Source organism: Condylura cristata, unplaced genomic scaffold (genome assembly GCF_000260355.1).
Source record: "Condylura cristata isolate star-nosed mole 26May11 unplaced genomic scaffold, ConCri1.0 scaffold00024, whole genome shotgun sequence".
NCBI classification, from domain to species: Eukaryota; Metazoa; Chordata; class Mammalia; order Eulipotyphla; family Talpidae; genus Condylura; species Condylura cristata.
In genome coordinates this window covers 10,216,934-10,237,013 of record NW_004567125.1, presented here as the reverse complement: position 1 = coordinate 10,237,013, position 20,080 = coordinate 10,216,934, and the positions used below count along the sequence as shown (strand labels likewise).

At 52.3% G+C, this 20,080-nt stretch overlaps 13 non-coding genes across 13 annotated transcripts; 8 read left to right on the top strand and 5 right to left on the bottom strand.

Annotated features, from left to right (window-relative positions):
• Positions 1 to 4,022: 4,022 nt before the first annotated feature.
• On the top strand, positions 4,023 to 4,094 carry TRNAG-UCC. Its single transcript has one exon. It is a non-coding gene; the product is annotated as a tRNA-Gly (tRNA).
• Positions 4,095 to 4,329: 235 nt separating this feature from the next.
• TRNAE-CUC lies at positions 4,330 to 4,401 on the top strand. Its single transcript has one exon. It is a non-coding gene; the product is annotated as a tRNA-Glu (tRNA).
• A 771-nt stretch (positions 4,402 to 5,172) lies between these two features.
• On the bottom strand, positions 5,173 to 5,243 carry TRNAG-GCC. Its single transcript has one exon. It is a non-coding gene; the product is annotated as a tRNA-Gly (tRNA).
• A 1,546-nt stretch (positions 5,244 to 6,789) lies between these two features.
• On the bottom strand, positions 6,790 to 6,872 carry TRNAL-CAG. Its single transcript has one exon. It is a non-coding gene; the product is annotated as a tRNA-Leu (tRNA).
• A 515-nt stretch (positions 6,873 to 7,387) lies between these two features.
• On the top strand, positions 7,388 to 7,459 carry TRNAD-GUC. Its single transcript has one exon. It is a non-coding gene; the product is annotated as a tRNA-Asp (tRNA).
• Positions 7,460 to 9,515: 2,056 nt separating this feature from the next.
• TRNAL-CAG lies at positions 9,516 to 9,598 on the bottom strand. The gene has a single exon. It is a non-coding gene; the product is annotated as a tRNA-Leu (tRNA).
• An 881-nt stretch (positions 9,599 to 10,479) lies between these two features.
• Positions 10,480 to 10,551, top strand: TRNAG-UCC. The gene has a single exon. It is a non-coding gene; the product is annotated as a tRNA-Gly (tRNA).
• A 326-nt stretch (positions 10,552 to 10,877) lies between these two features.
• On the top strand, positions 10,878 to 10,949 carry TRNAE-CUC. The gene has a single exon. It is a non-coding gene; the product is annotated as a tRNA-Glu (tRNA).
• Positions 10,950 to 11,632: 683 nt separating this feature from the next.
• TRNAG-GCC lies at positions 11,633 to 11,703 on the bottom strand. Its single transcript has one exon. It is a non-coding gene; the product is annotated as a tRNA-Gly (tRNA).
• Positions 11,704 to 13,401: 1,698 nt separating this feature from the next.
• On the bottom strand, positions 13,402 to 13,484 carry TRNAL-CAG. Its single transcript has one exon. It is a non-coding gene; the product is annotated as a tRNA-Leu (tRNA).
• Positions 13,485 to 13,872: 388 nt separating this feature from the next.
• TRNAD-GUC lies at positions 13,873 to 13,944 on the top strand. Its single transcript has one exon. It is a non-coding gene; the product is annotated as a tRNA-Asp (tRNA).
• Positions 13,945 to 14,717: 773 nt separating this feature from the next.
• Positions 14,718 to 14,789, top strand: TRNAE-CUC. The gene has a single exon. It is a non-coding gene; the product is annotated as a tRNA-Glu (tRNA).
• Positions 14,790 to 18,061: 3,272 nt separating this feature from the next.
• TRNAN-GUU lies at positions 18,062 to 18,135 on the top strand. The gene has a single exon. It is a non-coding gene; the product is annotated as a tRNA-Asn (tRNA).
• The last annotated feature ends 1,945 nt before the right edge of the window (positions 18,136 to 20,080 follow it).

Sequence of the window (20,080 nt, the reverse complement as noted above, 5' to 3'; positions counted from 1 at the left end):
CCACTTGACTGTAGTTAGGTGAAGTATAGTTAGTGCTGTCCTGGTGCATTGGTCGACACCTACAGGAGTCAATTCACCACTGGAGAGGGAGACTGCAAGCACATTGAGGTCACCAAGGTCCTAGAGCCTGGCACACACCCAACCACCAGGAGAGGGAGACTGGGTAGGGAGAAGGAAAAGAGAAAGGGAGTGCAGTAATAGCTCTCTCTGCTATCCAAGGCCAAAGTGAGAACAGCTGTGGCCTGAAGAAGCAATGAGCTGTTTCCAGTGTGAGCTGGAAAGGTGGGGAGGTGTGTGTATATGGTGTGGATGCAGGTGACTGACCAGAAGTTCCCATGTGTGACTACCCCAAGCCCACCCCAAAAGCCATTTGCCTGCTGTCTTTTCTGTTGGGGTCTAGCTCCAACTATCGGGGTGTCTGGAGGCAACACAGGCAGGACCCTAAGATGGGAAGATGTCGGCTTGTGGAGATTCCAAGAAGAGGGAGAGGAGCAGGCGTGAGGAAGACACGGAGTCAGGGTTGGGTGCAAGTCTTCCTGCTCTGCCTTCAGCAGAGGTTTATTTTATACATTTCAAGAGGCAGAGGGAGATGACATTAGCATAGAAAGGGGCTGAGATCACAATCACCTTTTTTCTAAGAATAGTCTGGGGTCGTTTTGACCTTTGCTTGAGATTATAACATTCTAAAATCAATCAAGGTTAAAAACAGGTACATAGGTGCACAAAGTTTAAGACTAATATTACTATAGTGAAGATTAACTAAAATAAAGTCCCTTAAACCTTATCTACTACTTAATGGGTTTGTTTTTCTACCTGGGACATCCTGGGAGGCAGGAAGAGGAAATTTCTTGCAAATCAAATTTCTTTGAAGAAACTTGAGTTTTAAGTGAGTTTCCTTGAGGTCTAGAGTTTCCTTGAGGTCTAGACAGTAGAAAGCGTAATTTGCTCAGAATAGGAGACATAGGTGAATTCCCTTATCTAAAGACTAGATAGTAGAAAGCTTGAGTGGGTTGTTTAGAAACTGAATAGAAGGCTAGGCAGATAGAGTGATAAGATTTGGGTTTTCCTCAGTCTGGCAGTAAGAGAGACTTTGCAGTTAACAGCCATTTTTTTTTTTTTTATTAATCAGCCAGTTGTTTGATGACTTTTGACTTCAAGAGGAATTTCTCACCCTGGTGCAGTACTTGCTTGTCAGGGCCAGGTAGCACCTCCTGAGGCTGAGGCAATCCAATTGTAAGCTGAAGGTTGCTCAGAATATTTTGATATTATGATTACACAAAAAAAGGGAGGTCAGAACATAAGTTGGCAGTGGAAAGTCTGATTTTTCAGAGCTTTTCCCCATCTACCTGGAATCTGTTGGACAGTTGATGTTGCATACCTTGTGTCACTTTTCTCCCATAGGTGGAAGCTGGGCACCAGGAGACAACCACTCAGCCTCTCAGCAGGAGCTGCTGAGTTTGACTGAAGCAGAGTCCATAGGTGCCTGGACTCTATACACTGGCCCACAGGTCTCCCAGAGTTTCGGCTTGGGTATGTGGGTGGGTGGTAAGGGGACAAGAGCACCCTCTAGGTGTCATTATTGGCCAGAACCCCTGTAGAAGTCAGCCCAAGTGTCGGTCGACTGGACAGTGGCTGGATCCCACTTATATGTGCTGAGCATTGCCAGGTGGGTTGTCGGTGCTGGATGAGGCTGTCTTAGGCTAGCCAGATTTGTGTGTGGTGTGTGGAGGGCGAAACAGGCTATGGTGACAACGTGAGTGTGTGGGGGCATAGTTGCTGGGAATCCCCTAAACGACCACCGGTTGGGACTCATGGGCTACGTGTGTCCCAGGATCGGTGGCTGGCAATGAGTTCCTGAGGAGAGACTTTTCTAAAGCTTCTGGAGAGAGTGTGACCCTGCCATGCCTACTTTGTAACCTAGGGAAACGCCATTTGGACGAGTGAGTGACCTCAAGCTGGGTGAGTGATTAATGAAGTGTCTGTGGCTCCAAGACACCATGCTTGTGGAATGTTGTCACCTTGTGGCCATAGGACACATAGAAAACAGAGAGATCCTCCCAACAACACCCACGAAATGAGTGTGTCTGGCAGCACAGGCTGAGTTCTGAGCCACTGGGTACTTAATGGGCCCTACATGCATCTAATCCAGGGGTGCTGTCTGCGTGGACTGAAAGGGAGGCCCAGTTGTGTCTCTAAGCTCAACTTTCCTCTAGCAGTCCTGTGTGCCAGGTTTCGAGTTTCCCAAAGACCACCAAGGAGCCGATTCCGATGCAAAGCACACGAGGGTCTTTATTGCAAGCTCGAGCCTGGGCTCCCAACCTGCACCGACACAGCAGCCAAAGTTGAGAGCCCTCAGCTCAGGGAAGGCAGGATTTTTATTACAGAAGAGGGGAGTTCCAGCGCAGCAGAGGGGAGTTTTTGCTCAGCAGTACATTGATTAGTGGACATTGAACAAAGTTATCTTGTCTTTAACCGGGTTGATCTATGCATGTAAGATGTGACCTTCACTACTTGGCCCTCATACCTTAGGACATCTGGCATTTTCCTGATATGTTCTGGTTACTTGCCTACTTGCTAACTGCCTGTTGCTATGGGATGAGCAAGATTAGGACATTTACAGTTAAATTCGGGCTTGGTGCCTTGTTGATAACTGAAACTTAGGCCTGGCTGGTTCAGAAGCATTCTGAAGCCTGTCATGTCGTCAGTCTGGTCTTTCAGTCCAGTGGGTCTAACTCCCAAATTTACATTGAAACAGTTTGATAGTGGGTGCCATGGGACTATGCCTTGTCACTTTTGGAAACATGCCAACTGAGGTGGGTTGAAAACAGCCAAGCTTCGCCTGGGAGAGATGTATGTGCGGGGCAGGAGGTCGGAATGATGGTGGTTTCATGACTGGACTTCCAAGGAGCCCCAGAAGTACAGACCACCAGGAAGGGCAACAAGAGGCGGTCAAGTGTCTCTGAAAGCCAAAAAGCAGGCCTATCAGGAGTGGGATTTAAATGCATGCCTCTAGGGGAGACTGCAGCCTGAACATAGTGCCTTAGACTGCTGGGCCCTCCTGGCTGCAGGTCAGTGCCTGTCTAGCCCTCTTAGCAGCCACCTGGACCCCACATCTACATCACTGTAACTGGCCCAGGTTGCTGGCAGGGCCTATCCTGGTGGGTAGCTGACAGGCTGTGGGCAGTGACACAAGCAAGCCCCCACCCTCCCACCTGCCATGGGCTGAGGCCACATTGAGGCCACGTAGGTGCCTGTGCCTGTCTTCTCAGGCCTCCCCCCCACCTCCAGCTGATAGCCTGGCCTATGCCCTGTGGGACCCAGACGCCATTCCCCAGGCCTCTCTGGCCTTGGCGTTGACTTGTAGCATGCCTTGAAACTTCAGTCCCACCCTGCTCAGAGTCGGAATCCAAGTTCCAGCATGGAACTAGGTCAGGATCCAGGTGTTTGGTGGTGGGGGGTTATGGTGGCTAGAGAAACGGGGCACGCCTGTTTTGGGTGGGCCAGTGGGTGTCCCAGTGGTGCATTGGGCAGTAGGGAAGGCATGATCAACAGAGAGTGGACAGTGAAGGAAATGAGGCCGTACTCTAAGTATAGTGGTGAGTACCCTCCACCTCTCACGCGGAGACCCGGGATCGACCACTGACGCGGAGGCTGCACGCTCCTTTTTGGTCGCCAGGCACCGCTTTGTGATCTGTGACTGGCTCCCCAAGAGTCCTTTTTCCACCTCTGCCTCATCTGCCTGATGCATTGGCCCTACTCGCTCCTACCTGTGAGAGTGTCAAATCCCTCCGCGCCGACATACAGCCCAGCGGTCAAGAAGAATCAGCCCTCGGAGCAATCTGACTGATGTGGGGAGGTGGATAGAACTGATTTTGGGGGGATAGGAGGGTTGCAGTGGTCAGGAGGGTTGGCCCTGGTGTGTCACGCACTTGTGGCAGAGCACAGCATAGGCCGGTGGGACACAGGAGCAACAGGGCGCTGATACCAGGTCAGGGGAGTGTCACAACAACCTAACGTCTGTGGCGTTGGTGGTATAGTGGTGAGCATAGCTGCCTTCCAAGCAGTTGACCCGGGTTCGATTCCCGGCCAACGCAGTGACAAGGTGACTCTTTTGGACAGCGCGCCAGTATATTTTGCATCACAATGTGATGACGAGGAGGGCGGAGGAAGTCTTGATGCCGCCGTACGGTATATGGAGTGTGCAGTATGCGTGCCAAGAGCGTCTAGTGGATCCCAGGCAGGCAACTTTACCAGCACTGCCGGCACCCAGGTGGCATTTTGAGGCTGCGTTGCCACCAGGAGACGAGGTACCAAGAGACCATATACCGCTCCCTGGTGGTCTAGTGGTTAGGATTCGGCGCTCTCACCGCCGCGGCCCGGGTTCGATTCCCGGTCAGGGAAGCTTTTACTCACTCGCGCTCCCACCGCCCTCAGTGGTCACAATGCGCTTTTGCTAAATCCGCCCTGCACCTGGCGTTGTTGGAGGGTGCGGGCTACTCGGAACACAGCCACCCTGCACGTCCCCCCGCGATTCCTGCCGTGCACACCACAGTTCCAGACTCTTAGGCCAGTCTGTAGTGTTTGGTCCCTCTGGCGCTTGAGGCCGTCGGTGACGCTCGCCTCCACCTCGGAAGCACCTCCGAGTCCCCGCTGTCCTGGGTCCCTGGAACTCCAGAGGCCAGGACAGCCTCCCTCCTGCGGTGCCACCCTCCCAACTCCCCAACCCTCGTTCATCTCCGCAAACCGAACCCACAGCCGGGCAAACACTCGCGCTTGCCTCCCTCGGCAGCACCACTTCGCCAGGCCCCTCCTGGCCCCCGCGCAGCGGCACCTCCCTCTCTCCAAGCTGGGAAGTGCTGGGAGGAGGAGTAGAAGTCGCGGTGGTGGCTGGGGGCCCGCTCCTGCCCCCATACCCTCTGGCTGGAAGGAAAGGCAGGCAAGTGTCTTCGTGGAGGGCAAGGTGTCGCGTGCCTGGATGAAGGCGCGTGAGGTTAAGGAAGAGAAACGGGAAGGGCAAGCGTTAGTGCGTGAAGGTGTATCAGGTATTGGTGGGCCTGGGGGCTGCGTTCCTCTAGTCCCCTGTGGCTACCCCACTGCAGGCTTGGTGGGTGAGCACAGGGGCTTGCAGCTGTGGAGCCAGAAGGAAGACAGGGCCCAAATAGAGCACCCTGTTGCATGGGCCGGGAATCGAACCCGGGCCTCCCGCGTGGCAGGCGAGAATTCTACCACTGAACCACCCATGCACCTGTGACAAGAGCTGTCAGATGCTCCCACACTGGCTTGGCCATCAGCCTCGTGGAGCATGGGTCTTTGCCTGCAGGATCCATATGCTCCAGTGCAGGGGGAGGCTCCACCCATGTGGAAGCCCCCGGGGCCATGCAAATACCCACCCCGCAAGCTATGGAGGGTCTCATGAAAGAGGGGAAAGTGAGAGAGGGAGCTGATCCATTCAGCCTTACACTTTCTCTGCCGTGGAGGGCTGCTGTGATACTACTGTGGCCTCCAGAGGAAGCCAGGAGCTGGGTCAAGGGTTGTCAGCACAGAACTGGGGGCGGTGGGGGGTGAGTGTGTTTGCACATGTGCATGTGTGTAATGCAGGTCATCCAGAGGAAGTTTCTTGACCTCTGACAACAGGTCTTCCCCCTCAGACCTTTTCATGGCTGCTTTTTCTCCCGTGGGTTGAAGCTGGGCACCAGGAGTCAGCCCCCTAGCTGACTTTTGCTTGGGGGAAGAGAACTGATGTGTCAAGGAACCTGGCTTCCTTGCTCTGGACCACAGCTCTCCCCTGGGGTCCAGCTCTGACAGGTGGGTAGGTGGCCAAGATGCATTAGCACCCTCCAAGTCACATCATTGGCAATTTGGCCACAACCCCTTAGGGGGCGCACCTGTGGGAGAACTGGACAGCAGCTGGCTCCCAGTTATATGTGGCATCTGGCACTCAGTGACTGGTGCTGGCTGGGTTGGCCTGGCTGGCTGGATGTGTGTGTGCTCGGTAGATAGGGACGATGGGTGGATATATTCAGGTGTGGGTTGGGCAGGAATTCCAGGACCCCTGCTAGAGAAACTTCCCCTACTGGGGTTGTGTGGTCAACGGCTGCCCTGTCCTGGATCCATGACTGGTGATCAGTCCCCAAGGTAGAGACTTCTCTAAAGCTTCTGGAGGGAGCATGGCCCTGCCATGCCATTTGTAACCTAGGGAAATGCAGTTTGGACTGCTGAGTGACCTCCAGCTTAGTGAGTGATCACCATGTTCCTGGAACATTGTGACCTTGTAGCCCTGGGGCGGGGGCGGGGGGGGGAACGCGGCAACGGGCCTTCTGAAAACACTGGGGAATTGAATATGGGTGGTTAACCAACCCATAAACTGAGGACTTGATGCATCTGATCGGGGTTGCCATCCATGGATTCTGAAGTTGGCCTGGGTCTGGGTCTGTCCCTGAGCTCAACTTCCCCTGAGCCAGCCCAGTAGGGCTCACCCCAAACTTGCATTGCTGTTGTTTGGTCGTGTAGATGACAGGGCCTGTGCCATTCATTGTCACTTTTGGAAACACTCCTCGGCTAGCTAATGTGGCAACTGAGGTCTAAATGTGCCCAGTCGGGTTCTTTTTTTTTTTTTTTTTGAAGAGCTGCTTTGGAGGCAGAGAAGTGTGGATGTTTGTGTGGGAGAAGGTTGGGGAAGAGGGGAGGAATGTTGGTCATGGCTGGACTTAAGAGAAGCAGCACAAGTGCAGGCTGTCAGACAGTGCAGTCAGAGGCAGGCAATGGCCCCTGAGAACCAAAAGGTAAGCTTGTCAGGAGTGGGATTCGAACCCACGCCTCCAGGGGAGACTGCGACCTGAACGCAGCGCCTTAGACCGCTCGGCCATCCTGACCACAGGAACAGCCAGCACCCCAAACCCTCTTCTCCCAGTTGCCATTAGCACCTGATGTCTATACACTGGTACTTGGCCTAGGTGCCTGAATGGGCCTGTCCTGGCAGATAGCTATCTGGCTGCACAGGCTGAGCAAGGCTGGCCCAGGGGGCTGATGTCACCATGAGCAGCGGCACCTGTCTTGTCAGGACGTGCTCCCACCTTAGTTGACCTCCTTGCCTTGCCTTTTTGGACCTCTGACTCCATTCCCCAGGCTACGCCAGGCTTGACAGCAACAGGCTACGCTGGGCTTGACAGCGACAGGCAGTGCTTCTCAGGAATTTCAGCCCCAGGAACCTCTGTGTGCGAGTCCGGGTCTATTTGGGGTCGGGGTTCACGGGAAGGTCTTGGCGGTGGTGGGAAGTGAGGGGCTGACCCACGTTGGGCGTGCCAGAAGGCCAACAGGTGGGGCAGTCGGTCCCAAGGATAGGCAGGAGTGACGAGACTACAAGCAGAGGATGAGCCAGTCTGTGCCATCCTCGTTAGTATAGTGGTGAGTATCCCCGCCTGTCACGCGGGAGACCGGGGTTCGATTCCCCGACGGGGAGGCTAGATGTCCTTTTGGTTGATGGTCACCACTCTTGGCTGCCCTCGTTAGTATAGTGGTGAGTGTCCCCGCCTGTCACGCAGGAGACCGGGGTTCGATTCCCCAACGGGGAGACTAGATGTCCTTTTGGTTGATGGTCACCACTCTTGGCTGCAGCTGGCCCTCAAAGAGTCCTTTTCTTCCACTCTCTCTCTTGCTGTCCAGTTGCAAGGGCTCTACTGTCTGTTTCCTGTGTCATCCTATGGCCATCGATTGATGGTCCAACCAGTTAGCAAGGCCATCTCCACAGAAAGCCCAGCTGGTGGTGGAGGGTAGCTGTGACTTTTGGGTGTGGAGGTGGAGAGTAGGGAGTAGGGTTTTGGTGGGCTGGGGATTTGCTGCGGTGGGAGGGCTGACTCTGGTATATCTCCTACCTATGGCAGCGTTAGAGCCATGCCCTTTGGGCAGGCCAGTACACAATGCATAGCACTGGTTTTCACAATGGCCACAAAGTTGCATTGCCAGAGCCGCTGGTGTAGGTCTTTCCTCCAGGGTGTGGGAATGTAGGGTTTGCAGTATGCACTGCCAGGAGCGCCTAGTGGATTCTAGGAAGGCAGTCACCCACCACCAGCACTCAGATGGCATTTTAAGCCTGTGCAGCTACCAGCAGGTGCCAACCAGGTTTCTGTCTCATGTTTCTTGGTGGTCTAGTGGTTAGGATGCTGTGCTCTCATCACCACAGCCAGGGTTTGATTCCTGGTCAGGGAAGGTTTTCCTCTCCCTCAGAGCTTTCACGTTCTCTTTTACCAAATCATCTATGAGCCTAGGATTCTTGGAGAGTGAGGTCCTGGCAACAGCCAACCTGCACATCCTGCCCAGCATGATTGCACAGGTCCAGAGTCTTAAACTGACATCTGGAGTGGTTTGTACCTCCAGCACACAGACCATCTGTGTCACACACCTCCAGCTCAGATGCACCTCCTGGGCTTGGACTCCAGTGTCTGGACTGCATCCCTCCATCCATACCACTCTCCTAAACCCCACTCACCACTGCAAACCATACCCATATCCCTGGGTACCACCCGAGCTTGCCCCCTCTGGCAGTACCCCTTTATCAGGCCTCCCTTCCACCTCCCTGTCAGGGCTGGAAGGAGCAGTGGTAGTGGCATTTGCTGTGGTGGTGGCTGGCGTCCCACACCTGCCTTCTTGTCCTGCGGCCATGGAAGAAGGGCAGAGGAGTGTTTTCCTGGAGCACCAGATATGGCGTGCTTTGAGGAAGGAGTGTGAGGTTAAGGAAGGGGGAAGAGACAGACAAGTGGTGGCTGGTGAGGGTGGTTGAGTGAGTCAGGTGCTAATTTGGGTCTGGCGGCTGGGTTCTGCGTGTCCTTTGTGGAGAACAGGGCTAGAAAGGTACTGGGTTGAGCTGATGGAGAGGAACAGAGAACCTAAAGGAGGCATCACAAGATTAAAACCTGACTCCCACAAGAAGGTAGGAGGTGTGACCTCCAGCCCACTGAGTGACTATTATGGTTCTGTGGTGTTAAGACACCATGTTTCTGGAACATTGTGACCTTGAGGCCCTAAGATAGAAGGACAGTGGGACTTTCCAAAAACACCAGTGAAATGAGTATGGGAAGCTGTCGAGGTTTGGGATCATTGCCCATGTCCATTTAACCTCATAAACTGATGTCTTGATGGAGTCCCGGGATGGGGTCTACTGGGACTGAAAGGGAGATCTGGGTCTGTCACTGAGCTAAACTTTCCCTCCACCAGTCCAGTGGGGTTCACCCCCAAATTTGCATTGGAAACAGTTTGGTGGTGCAGGATGGAATCTGTGCCCCTGTCACTTTTGGAACACTCCTCAGTCCAGCTGATGTGCCAACTGAATTCAAAAGTTGTCCATCTCCTGTTCTTCCTGACGTGCGGCCCCTGAGCTTCAAAAATATTGAGGAGTGGGGAGTAGGGGTAGGAGGGATGAGAGGTGGTTATGGCTGAACTTCAGAGAAGACAGAAGTGCAGGGCTGCCAGGAAGGGTGGCCAGAGGCAGTCAAGGGCCCCTGAGAACCAAAAGGTGGACTTGTCAGGAGTGGGATTCGAACCCACGCCTCCAGGGGAGACTGCGACCTGAACGCAGCGCCTTAGACCGCTCGGCCATCCTGACTCCAACTCCTTGCCTACAGCCGCCCTCCCAGCTGTCACTCACACCCCACATCTGCACTGTTGCGCTTCTCCTGGGCGCCTGGCTGCGGCTGGCCTTGCCGCTGTCTGGCTGTGCCGGGACACGAGCAAGACCGGCCGAGTGGGTGGGCGCCATCGCGGGCAGCCACGCCGCCACCTTGCCCCCTCGAACCTCTGTCGCGGTTCCCCAGACCACCCCGGCCTTGGCGGCGACAGGCAGCACGCCTCGGACCGAGTCCGAGTCCGAGTCCAAGTCCCGGTCGGGAGTTCTGTCAGGCTTGGGACGCATCGGTTCGCATCGGGGAAGAGTCAGGTCCTTGGCAGGAGGTTCCCGGAGCGCCTGTGTGTGTTGTGTGTGTCAAACGGAGAGCAGGTGGAGCAGTAGGCAGTAGGACTAACGGGCCACACCGACAGCGAGGGGGCGGCGCGGGAAGGCGCCCTGTCTTGTCAATACAGTGGTGAGTACCCCCTCCTGTCACGCGGAAGCCCGGGGTACGATTCCCAGACCGGGAGACCCGACGGCCCCTTTTTGGTCTATGGCCACATCTGACCTCCCAAAGGCCCTTTTTGTCCACTTTTTGCACTGTCAGCCACTTTCAGGAATCCTACCCATTCTTATCCGTGCCTCGTCCACAGTCCCACCGTCAGCACGCAGCCCCACGAGGCAGTGTGACTGTCCTGGAAGACGCAGCAGGGTTGCAATGCAGAGCAGCCTTGCGAGTGTGTATGGGGATGGGCAGGGGGTGGAGGAGGTGGGGCGGAGAGCCTGAGGACCCGCTTCAAGAACTGCCCAGTGCCACAGTGCAGTGACAGTACTCTAGTGCCAGGCCACGGACAGTGGCATGGGACAGTATGTGCCGTGCGGCGTTGGTGGTATAGTGGTGAGCATAGCTGCCTTCCAAGCAGTTGACCCGGGTTCGATTCCCGGCCAACGCAGCAGTGGGGTACAGCTTTTGCCCAACCACAGTGCGGGCAGCAGCAGGCGATGCAGTGCTTTTGCACTGAACTTGGGGAGTACTAGGGCTGGGACAGGTGCTGTGGCATGGCCAGCTGGCTGCTGGTGGAGGAGCTGGGAGTGGAGGTACGGGGCGTGGAGATGTGGGGATGTGGGACGTGCGACATCCGCTGCCAGTAACGTCTGGTGGATGGCGGGGAGGTGGCCGCCGCCGCGGCTCCCATCACCACCAGCAATAACAACATCGAGACTATATAGAAGATGCACTGGGGTCAGGAGTTACCAGCCAGGAAAGTAACCCTGAAACTCCCTGGTGGTCTAGTGGTTAGGATTCGGCGCTCTCACCGCCGCGGCCCGGGTTCGATTCCCGGTCAGGGAAGTTCTTTTCTTGTTCCACATTATTTTTAGTCCGCGCACACGGAGAGAGGTTGGAGTCTGGGGACCATTCCGGCTTGCTGTCACCCTGCTTCATCCTGCTCTTGCGCACAGCGTCCCTCCGTGCACCTCTGTACCCAGATGGAGTGGTTGGTCGCTCAGCCACTCCATGCCTTTCATGTCTCCCCACCCGTTACCCCTAACTCTGCCGCAGTAGTTACCTACAGCTCCAGCCACCACCGGTACTTCCTCCCTTCAGCAGCACCGGCTTTGCCAGGCTCCACCTCGCCACTGCCCAGTGGCATCCCCCTATTTCCCAAGAGAGGCTGGGGAGGAGGGAGGTTTATGGTTGAAGTTGTGATGGCTGGCGACCTGCATCTGCCTCCATGCATGGCCCCACAGAAGGAAGGGCAGAGCAGTGTCTCCCTGGAGAACCAGGCTTTGTGTGCCTTGAAGAAAGGGCATGACGTTAAGGAAGAGGAAAGGGCCAGGCAATGGTGACAGTGGCAGGTGAGGGTGGTTGAGCTAGCCAGGTGTTGGCTAAGATCTGGGAGCTAAGTTCTGTTAGTCTCTGTGGTGGGTGAGTCTAGAGTGCCACTGCAGACTCAGTGCTATGGGGTGGGTGAGCCCAGGAACTTGCAGCTGGTGCCAGAAGGAGGGAGACAGGGCCAAAAATGGGTGTCCCACTGCATGGGCCGGGAATCGAACCCGGGCCTCCCGCGTGGCAGGCGAGAATTCTACCACTGAACCACCCATGCGTTGGTGGATACTCTCACAAGATGCTGTCCCATGGGCACTGGCAATCAGCCTTCATAGCATATTGGACCTCACCTGTAGGAACCATATGCTCTACTGCAGAGGGAGGCTCAAAACATGTCTAGGACCCGAGGGCCAGGGCACACACTACAGGGGTTGGAAGGAAGGATGGTGAGAGAGAGGTTGACAGCTAATCTTATGCTTTGTGGTCTGGGGCCACTGAGAGACTGCTGTGACCGCAGAGGAAGCTGTGAATAGCATCAAACATAGCCTGCACCTCTAATGCTTCTGGGGTAGGGTTTGTTGGTGGTTGATGCAGGGCTGGTGTCCTAAGGTGATTCCTTTGGGTGACTACCGTAGGCCTGCTCCCAAGGCCATTTGATGGCTGCATTTTTTCAACTGGGTTGAAGCTGGCTGCACAGAGATGGCCACAGTCACAGAGTTTACTCTGGCAAAGAGACCCCACATGTCTGTGGGAGACTGTTTTCTGCGCTCTGGCACATGAGCTGGACCTCTGGTCCACGGTTGGGGGGCAAGGGGGTATGAGCACTTTCTCAGTTGTGTATTTTGAGGTCTGACTGGAGCCCCCAGTGAAAACACTCCTGGTTGTCGAATGGACAGCAGCTGGGTCCTGTTTGCTGATGCTGCATGGTTTACAGGTGGTGGCCAGTGCTGGTCTGGGCTGAGTTTGTCCATTTCATGGTGAGGTGAGTGGTGGGGCTGGGGGTGTGGTGGTGGAGGAGGGAGGCAATAGGGAGTGGGAGGAGGATAGGACTCCGTTGACCCCCATCCCTAGGAGAACTTGTCCAGCTGGGGCTCATGGGCTATATGGTCAGCTTCTGGGCTGAATATGTTCTGGGACTTGTGGCTGTGGATGAAGCCCCAAACCTTCCTTAAGGCTTCTGGAGGGAGCATGGCTCTACTGATGCCTACTCTGTAACCCAGGGCATCATTACTTAGATGGCTGAGTGACCTCCAACCTGGTGAGAGCCTTTGTGGAACATTATCACTATGTGGCCCCACGACATCTGAGAAATTAGTGTGGGCAGCTGTGGGGGCTGACTTCCGAGACAACGTCCACTTAGCCACTCCATATAATGAGGGTTTCATACATCTGGTCCAGGGATGCCATCTGCAGGAACTGAAAGGAAGACCCATATCTGTCGCAGAGCCTACGTTTCCCTCTATCAGACCAGTGGGTCTCACCCACAAATTTGCATTAGTACATTTGGTCGTGGGGACTGTGGTTTAAAGATTATTTATTTATGCATACAAAGGTGGGGTGTAGGTCAGAGGTGTGGGGGAGATGAGAGGATTCACCACAGACAGAGTGGGAGCAGAACAGACAGGTGTACTGAATTACAGTGCTGAGGGGAGCAGCGGGTGGGTCAGGAGAGGTCTGCCATGTGGGTCAGCTCATGGGTGGTGAGGGATGACGGCTGGCCATATCTCCATAGCACCCCCCGCCCTGGTCATTTTTTTGAAAACACTCATCAGGCTGGAAAAGTGCAAACTGAGTTCTAAAGCTGCCCGGCTCAGGTGCTTCCTGAAGTACTGCTTCAGAGAGGTTTGTAAATGGTGGTGGTGGGAGGTGGAGGGGTGGACAGGCAAGGAGGGAGGACTTGAGGTGGTGTTGTGACTGGATTTGGGAGATGCTGCAGGACAGCAGGGGAGAGGCGTCAAGGCACAAAAAGTGAACGTGTCAGGAGTGGGATTCGAACCCACGCCTCCAGGGGAGACTGCGACCTGAACGCAGCGCCTTAGACCGCTCGGCCATCCTGACTGCAGGTCTGTGAACGAAACTCCTCTACTAGCTGTCACCCACACTCACATCTACAGGTAGGACTGGGTGCCTGGACAAGCTGTGCCCGGTGGGCGGCTCGCTTGCTGCGCCAGGGACCAAGCAAGGGTGGCCGAGTAGGCTGTAGCCTTTCTTTGTCAAACCGTACCCCCAGTCCCCACTATCCGCCTCGCCTGGGCTTTCGGATTTCCCAGGCTGGCGGCGACAGGTAGCGCACCTCGGAAATTTCAACGCCATGCGCCTCCAAGCCTGCGTCCAGTCAGAGTGTTGAACTAGGTCAGGGGTGGGGGCGGAGAGGCGGTGAGGAATTGGGCAATACTGGTGGCAGGAGCAACGCGTCAGAGAGCAGACGGCAGAGCGGGAAGCGCCATCCTCGTTAGTATAGTGGTGAGTATCCCCGCCTGTCACGCGGGAGACCGGGGTTCGATTCCCCGACGGGGAGGCTGGACACGGATTTTATTTTTTTAATTTTTTTAATTTTTGGAACCTGTCTCTTCTCCTGGCTGGTAGCAGCATTCCCCTCCCCTTCTTGTCTACCTTCAGCCTACTGCTAAGTGAAATGTTCCTACGGACGCCATCCTCCTACCGTCCACACACAGATCAGCTCCTCAGAGAAACCGTCCTGACAGGGCAGCCGGGCTGACGGGTTATGTATGTGTGTTGAAGGTGGGGGGTGGGGTGGGGAATGTTATGGAAGGGTGTTGCGGTGCTGTGAAGGGCTGACGGAAGTGTGTCCCCTATGGCAATGAGGAATCGTAGTCAGCAGGCAGCGAGGTAGCAGTGACAGTGCGCTTATGCCAGACCCAGGCCAGGTTCTTGAGATGGGCCAGGCTGTGCTGTGCGGTGCGGCGTTGGTGATATAGCAGTGAGCATAGCTGCCTTCCAAGCAGTTGACAGACTGGATTCGGGCCACTGCAGTAGCAAGAGGCATCTTCTGGTCAACACCTGCTCCAGCTCCAGCGCAGGCAGCAGTGGGCGCACGTAGTGCTTTTGCTCCGCCGGAGAAGCACAACTAGGACCGCGACAGGTGCATGGCCAAGGTCAGCTGGCGGAGGTGCTGTCGTGGAGTATAGGATTGCGGTGTGCAGCATGCACCTCCAGGAGCGCATCCCGTGGATCCAAGGTGGTCGCCACCACCAATGCTAACACAAAGGAGGCGCAAGCAGGAAGATGTGCTGCAATCAGGTGGTGCCAGGCAGCACTTCCTCTTAGCGCTCCCTGGTGGTCTAGTGGTTAGGATTCGGCGCTCTCACCGCCGCGGCCCGGGTTCGATTCCCGGTCAGGGAAGCTTCCTTTTTTCCTTCCCCACCCCAGCGTTTCTACAGAATCTTTTAGCCAAACCGGCCAGCGCACAGAGAAGTGTTGAATGCTGGGGACCACTCTAATCCTCCGCTTTCCTGCAATTCCCAAAGTGCATCCTATCGTGCAGCCTGCACCCTACACCCGTTCACATCTATTTACCAATATCGGGAATGGCTAGTCTCTCGCCCACCCCAGGCCTTGGATGGCATCCCACTTCCACATCTGCCGCAACACTCGCCCCCGCTCTTCCTGGGCCAGGAACTCCAGTGGCCAGGCAACCTCCCTCCCACCGTGTACACTCTCCTACCCTCCCACGCCCCTCCCGCCCCCCCCACCACACACACACACACACACCTGGCTACTGGTCCGCGCTGCCTCCCTCCCGCCCGCCCTACCTCCCTTCTCGGCGGGGCTAGGGAGGAGTGGAGGTGATGTGGTGTGGCTGGTGGCGACTGGCACCTGCCTCCTTGTCATCGGACTACCTGACTCTCCCTTGATGCCAGCCACCGCTCTTGAGCCTGCTGGCTTCATTCCACTGGCTCAGTCATTGCGTTCCATGGTCTTAGTGGTCTTGGATGACTATGGTAGCTTTGAGCTGCCTCCTGGCAGCTGAGGGAGTGACATGAATATGTATATGGACATGTTCCAAGGAGCTGCACCAGGTGCTTCGACAGGGAGACCAGAGTCCAGTGGTGTTAAATCCCACAGCCTAGTGTTGCCAGGGAATGCAGGTGACTGGTGCTTACCAGTCAGTACGCACTTCAGCTAACGTTTTATTCGAATTGCAGGACCGCTGTTCTCCACCTTGCTACAAATTGACAAGTGCGTGAGCAAGAGCTGTTCCTACCTGTCCTGCCCTTCCTTTCCCCTTGTCCCTGCCTGCCCTATTCTCCAACCCCGCTCACCCTGTGTTTGCCTTTGGCCAGTGTCCTCTTCTGGCCAACAGTTTTCCCCATGTCTCCTACAATCCTCTGTCCGCCTCCTCTCTGTCTGCATTAGCAAATGAGCCCCACCCAAGGTGGTTACGCTCTCTGTCAATAATGGTATCACCCACTCTTGGTTTTTCTTCCATTTTCTTTTCACCTGTTTTTATAGGTCCCTCTCTGCCAGCCACCCTCTTTTGAAACATCACACCAATCGCTTTTCTGGTGTTTATGCCATCCTAGAATATACAGAGAGATATTCCATTCCTTTCTTATTTTGCCCCCTTCCTCCTCCTCCTTACTCCCACCCTCTTTTCATTCTCAATTTTCTTGTGCTGGTCATGAGACTCTTGTGGGAATTGGTAACAACAAGAACAAAATCCTCTTGTCTAGACTGTCTATGACAGCTCCCTCCTTCCCCACAGCACAACTGCTACGGAATTTTTACAAAGAAATTTTTATTATAATAGTTTATTTTTACATCATTTTGTGTTTTTTTCCATTTCAGTTGTAATCCCCTTGGACTTCCCATCACTAATTCACCCTTGTGCCATCACCATAGTCCCATGCACTCCTTCCCCACCCCATTTTTGGTCTCATTCCCCACTCCTCTCCTGCAAAATGTCTCTGATATAATTATTATTATTTTCCCCCTGGTCCTTTATGCTCCTGCTATGACTGAAACCATCTGGTATTTTTCTTTTTCTTTCTGGCTTACTTCACTAAGCCTGATCCCTTCCAGCTCCATCCATGTTGCTGCAAAAGGCATGAGTTTATCTTCTTGATTGCTGAGTAATATTCCATTGTGTATATGTACCACATCTTTTTAATCTAGTCATCTACTTTTGGGCATTTGGGCTGATGACATCTCTTTCTTTTTTAACAAAAATATTTTTATTAGCCATATTTTTATATGTTCTGTGTAGTATTTGGTACTGTGTTTTCCTTGATTGTACCTGTCATCAGAAAATGATGACTTGCTGTGAAAATCACTTCTGATCTAGTTTTATAAGCATGTCAATTAATTTTTTCCATAGAGAAAGATTAAGACTAACTGTATTAGTTGTTTCTGTGAACTTAAAGTGTCCTGGATGTTCTATTTTTTATCTAGTCACAAACTTCTGTACACTGGCATTTACCATGGAAAAATCAGTGTGTTTGGTAAAATTGCTCAGACTGTTCAGAAATCTGAGAAAATAATTTTGGAGCTTTCAAAGAAGCCTGTAAAAATTACATTAACTAGTAAAACTGATTTTCTTGAAGCAAAATAACTTATTTATGGGTTTCATGTCAATATAAAAAGTTTAGTTGAACTAAGAATAAGCAAATGATTTTCTATGGAGGGCCATGGGCATTCCTGGTATTCTCTGAGTCACTGTGCTTGAGGGGAAATCCTTTTTTTTGGGAGGGAGTTAGAGAGAAGAGTGATCAATCTGTTCTCTTTCAACTTGCTAGATGTAATCCTGAGTCCCCATCAGGTAGTACTCCTGGAGAATTATATTCAGAGAGAACTTGAAATCCCTGTCAAATGGAAATTATCTCTTTGAATAAACTGTCAATATCTGATTTTAAAATTCAGAAAGTTATGGTGAAACTGCCTCAAAGAAGTTTAGAACATTGTTTGACTTCTAAGCAGGGAATTGCAGATTCAAATCAGCAGCTTTTCCCCCTAAATTCATCAATTTGCTTCATCCTCCATTCCCTCCAACCCATGTCCACTTCCCTCCAGATGTGAATTTGAATTTATTCATGTCTGGGTCTTAACTTCAAGACACAGAGACAGTCATTTCCTAAGAAACTGGCCATAGAGAAAATAAGTGCTATAGTGTTGGGATGATTTTAGATTTTCACTTTGAAATTCATTCAGCTGAGGGCTGGCACCATGTACAATCTTGAAGGTGACAAGAAGTCCCAAAAGCTGCCCAAGAAACAGGTCAAGGAGATGGACAAGGAAGATAAGTCATTCAAGCAGAAATAGAAAAAGTTTCAGAAGAACCTCAAGAAGCTAAAAGCAAAGGCTGGCAGGAAAGGCCCCCCAATCACTGGTGGAAATACAAAACCTGGCAAAAGGATGTCCCTTGTGTCGGAGGCAATAGTGATCCTTAATCCATTACTGACTAATAAACACCTGGATTCCTGATCATAACATCTTTTACCTGCAATAAGTAGAATGGAGCCTCTTGAACATTTAAGAACCAATTTTTGTGTAAAATATAAGATCACTCACATGAGATCTACTTGCACTCCCAAGATGATATTAAAATCTAAATGGCAGAATAATATTTGGGTAAGAACATATAAGTATCATTTCTAAAAGGCCTGAGCTATGGGCAGGTCTCTGTGGCGCAATCGGTTAGCGCTTTCGGCTGTTAACCGAAAGGTTGGTGGTTCAAGCCCACCCAGGGACGGGTAGCCTTTTGACTTAAGATTCTAAATTTTCCCCTGCTCCCTTCATTCCCACGTGTTAGGGAGTCAGCTACAGATAAACTGGAGGTTCTTGTATTTGTCCCTGCAATAGAAAATTCTTTGAGAGCTGCTTTCCTGCAGAATCTGACAGCCCTTGCAAGAGGGCACTGCTACTGTGGAAAACAACCACAAATTTTTTCATGCTCCATTAATTCTTGCAGTAGTTGCTAAGCGGCTGAAGAAACCCAGTGGTCAGTTTTAAGGAGCAGCCCACTAGTAAATGCATTAATGTGCTTAGATTTATCTGGCTACTCAGCATTGGACACTGGTCTTCAACACCAGGCCCAGTGAGGTTCCCTGCCATAATCTTTATGGACTTTACCTAGACCCCAACTCTTCTCTGTTCATATTACAGTCTCTTCTCCTCTATAGTGGGGAAGATGCAGAAGTTAAAAGAAACTAGGTTAGATGCTTAGTGGCCATGGTGGGTAAGGAAGGTTTGAGCTTATTTTTCCTAGGGTGCTTGATTCACCCAATGTGGGACCAAGAAAAGGCTCATGGTTGGGAGAGTTGAGGAAAATACTTCAGTTTGATAGTGAGTGACCTGAATCTTAGGGGTGAAGAGCTAACCTTTGCATACATAGGTGGGCCTAGAAGGACTTAGAAGTGGCTATTTTCTCCTAACTATAGCTGTGGAAAAGATTATAAAATGGAGGTCCTCATACCACATTTCTAAAGATTTCAAAATTATAAATTTAGCAACTAAGCAATTACATAAGACATCCTCTTGACAAAAATACCTTCTTTTCATTCTCAAAAGAAAATTGTATTTACAACTCCATTCAAAGGCAATTTTTAAAAGTAAAAATATAACACTGAGGTTGAAAAATCCATACTCACCAGAAGTTGCCAAGTCTAATATAACAGAATACTGTATTCTAGTATTAGAACTTCTATTCCCCTGTATAAGTTTCCAATGCAGCAATATACGTTGTGGGTTTTGTTTTTTTTTTTAATGGTATTCTCATGTCCTGTTTCTCAGCATAGCAGTGGAATTATTCGAACTAAATTCAAGAGATTTCTTTGCATCAATAACAACATCACAGTAATTCCCAAGAATGTGACACTTAACCCTTTGCCAGTACTGTTGTGCATCAAGTGGTTTCTCCTTCAAAGCTTTAGCCAGCTCCTTGTTTACTCTGAAGAGTTTAAGGGATACACATTGACCATCACAGATTTTCTAGTAATTTGGAGAAGAAGCAAAGATCGTGTTGAAAATGTGAAGCTCCAATATACCTGGAGTCCTCTTCCCTCAGCACCTCTGAAGCGCTGGCGGGGAGGAGAGGAGCTCTAGTCTGCTGTAGGTTCTGCTTCAGTAGCCCCCATTCCTTAAAGTAAGGTTGCTGTTGCTGGAGCTGCTATCGCGGAAGCTATATGAGCTCCACCACTTCACAAGGAGGCAACTTCTGGAGGAACCGTTAAAAATACCTTAACGACCGAAGAGTACAGGTTTGCATTTTTGCATTTAGAATTGGGACTTCTTACAATTCTGTGCCCTAGCCTGGTCGCACAAGGAGGACCCTCGGTTCTCAACTCCACTCCTTCCTGTGCTGTCGGAGATGACTTGCAGATGCGTGAACTCCTCAATCCCACGTCCAAGTTCGGGCCACATCGTTGCACACAGCCTTCCTTTGGCCATCTATCCATCCTCTCCTGCACACGTGCCGGTGGGTAAAAAAGCTAAATCAGATCGCAGGCATTTGTGCAAGACTGTCCATGTCCCAATTAACAGACCCGGGCCTAGAACAGGAGTGTGTTCCTGGACGCTTTACACAGACACCTGGAATATAACTCTTTCTCTGCTAGAGGGAGGTATATTTGCAGGAGATCTGGAATAGCATCCTGGCGGGAGGAGGTGGGGGGGGGAAGGGAGAAAAAAGGTGTTTT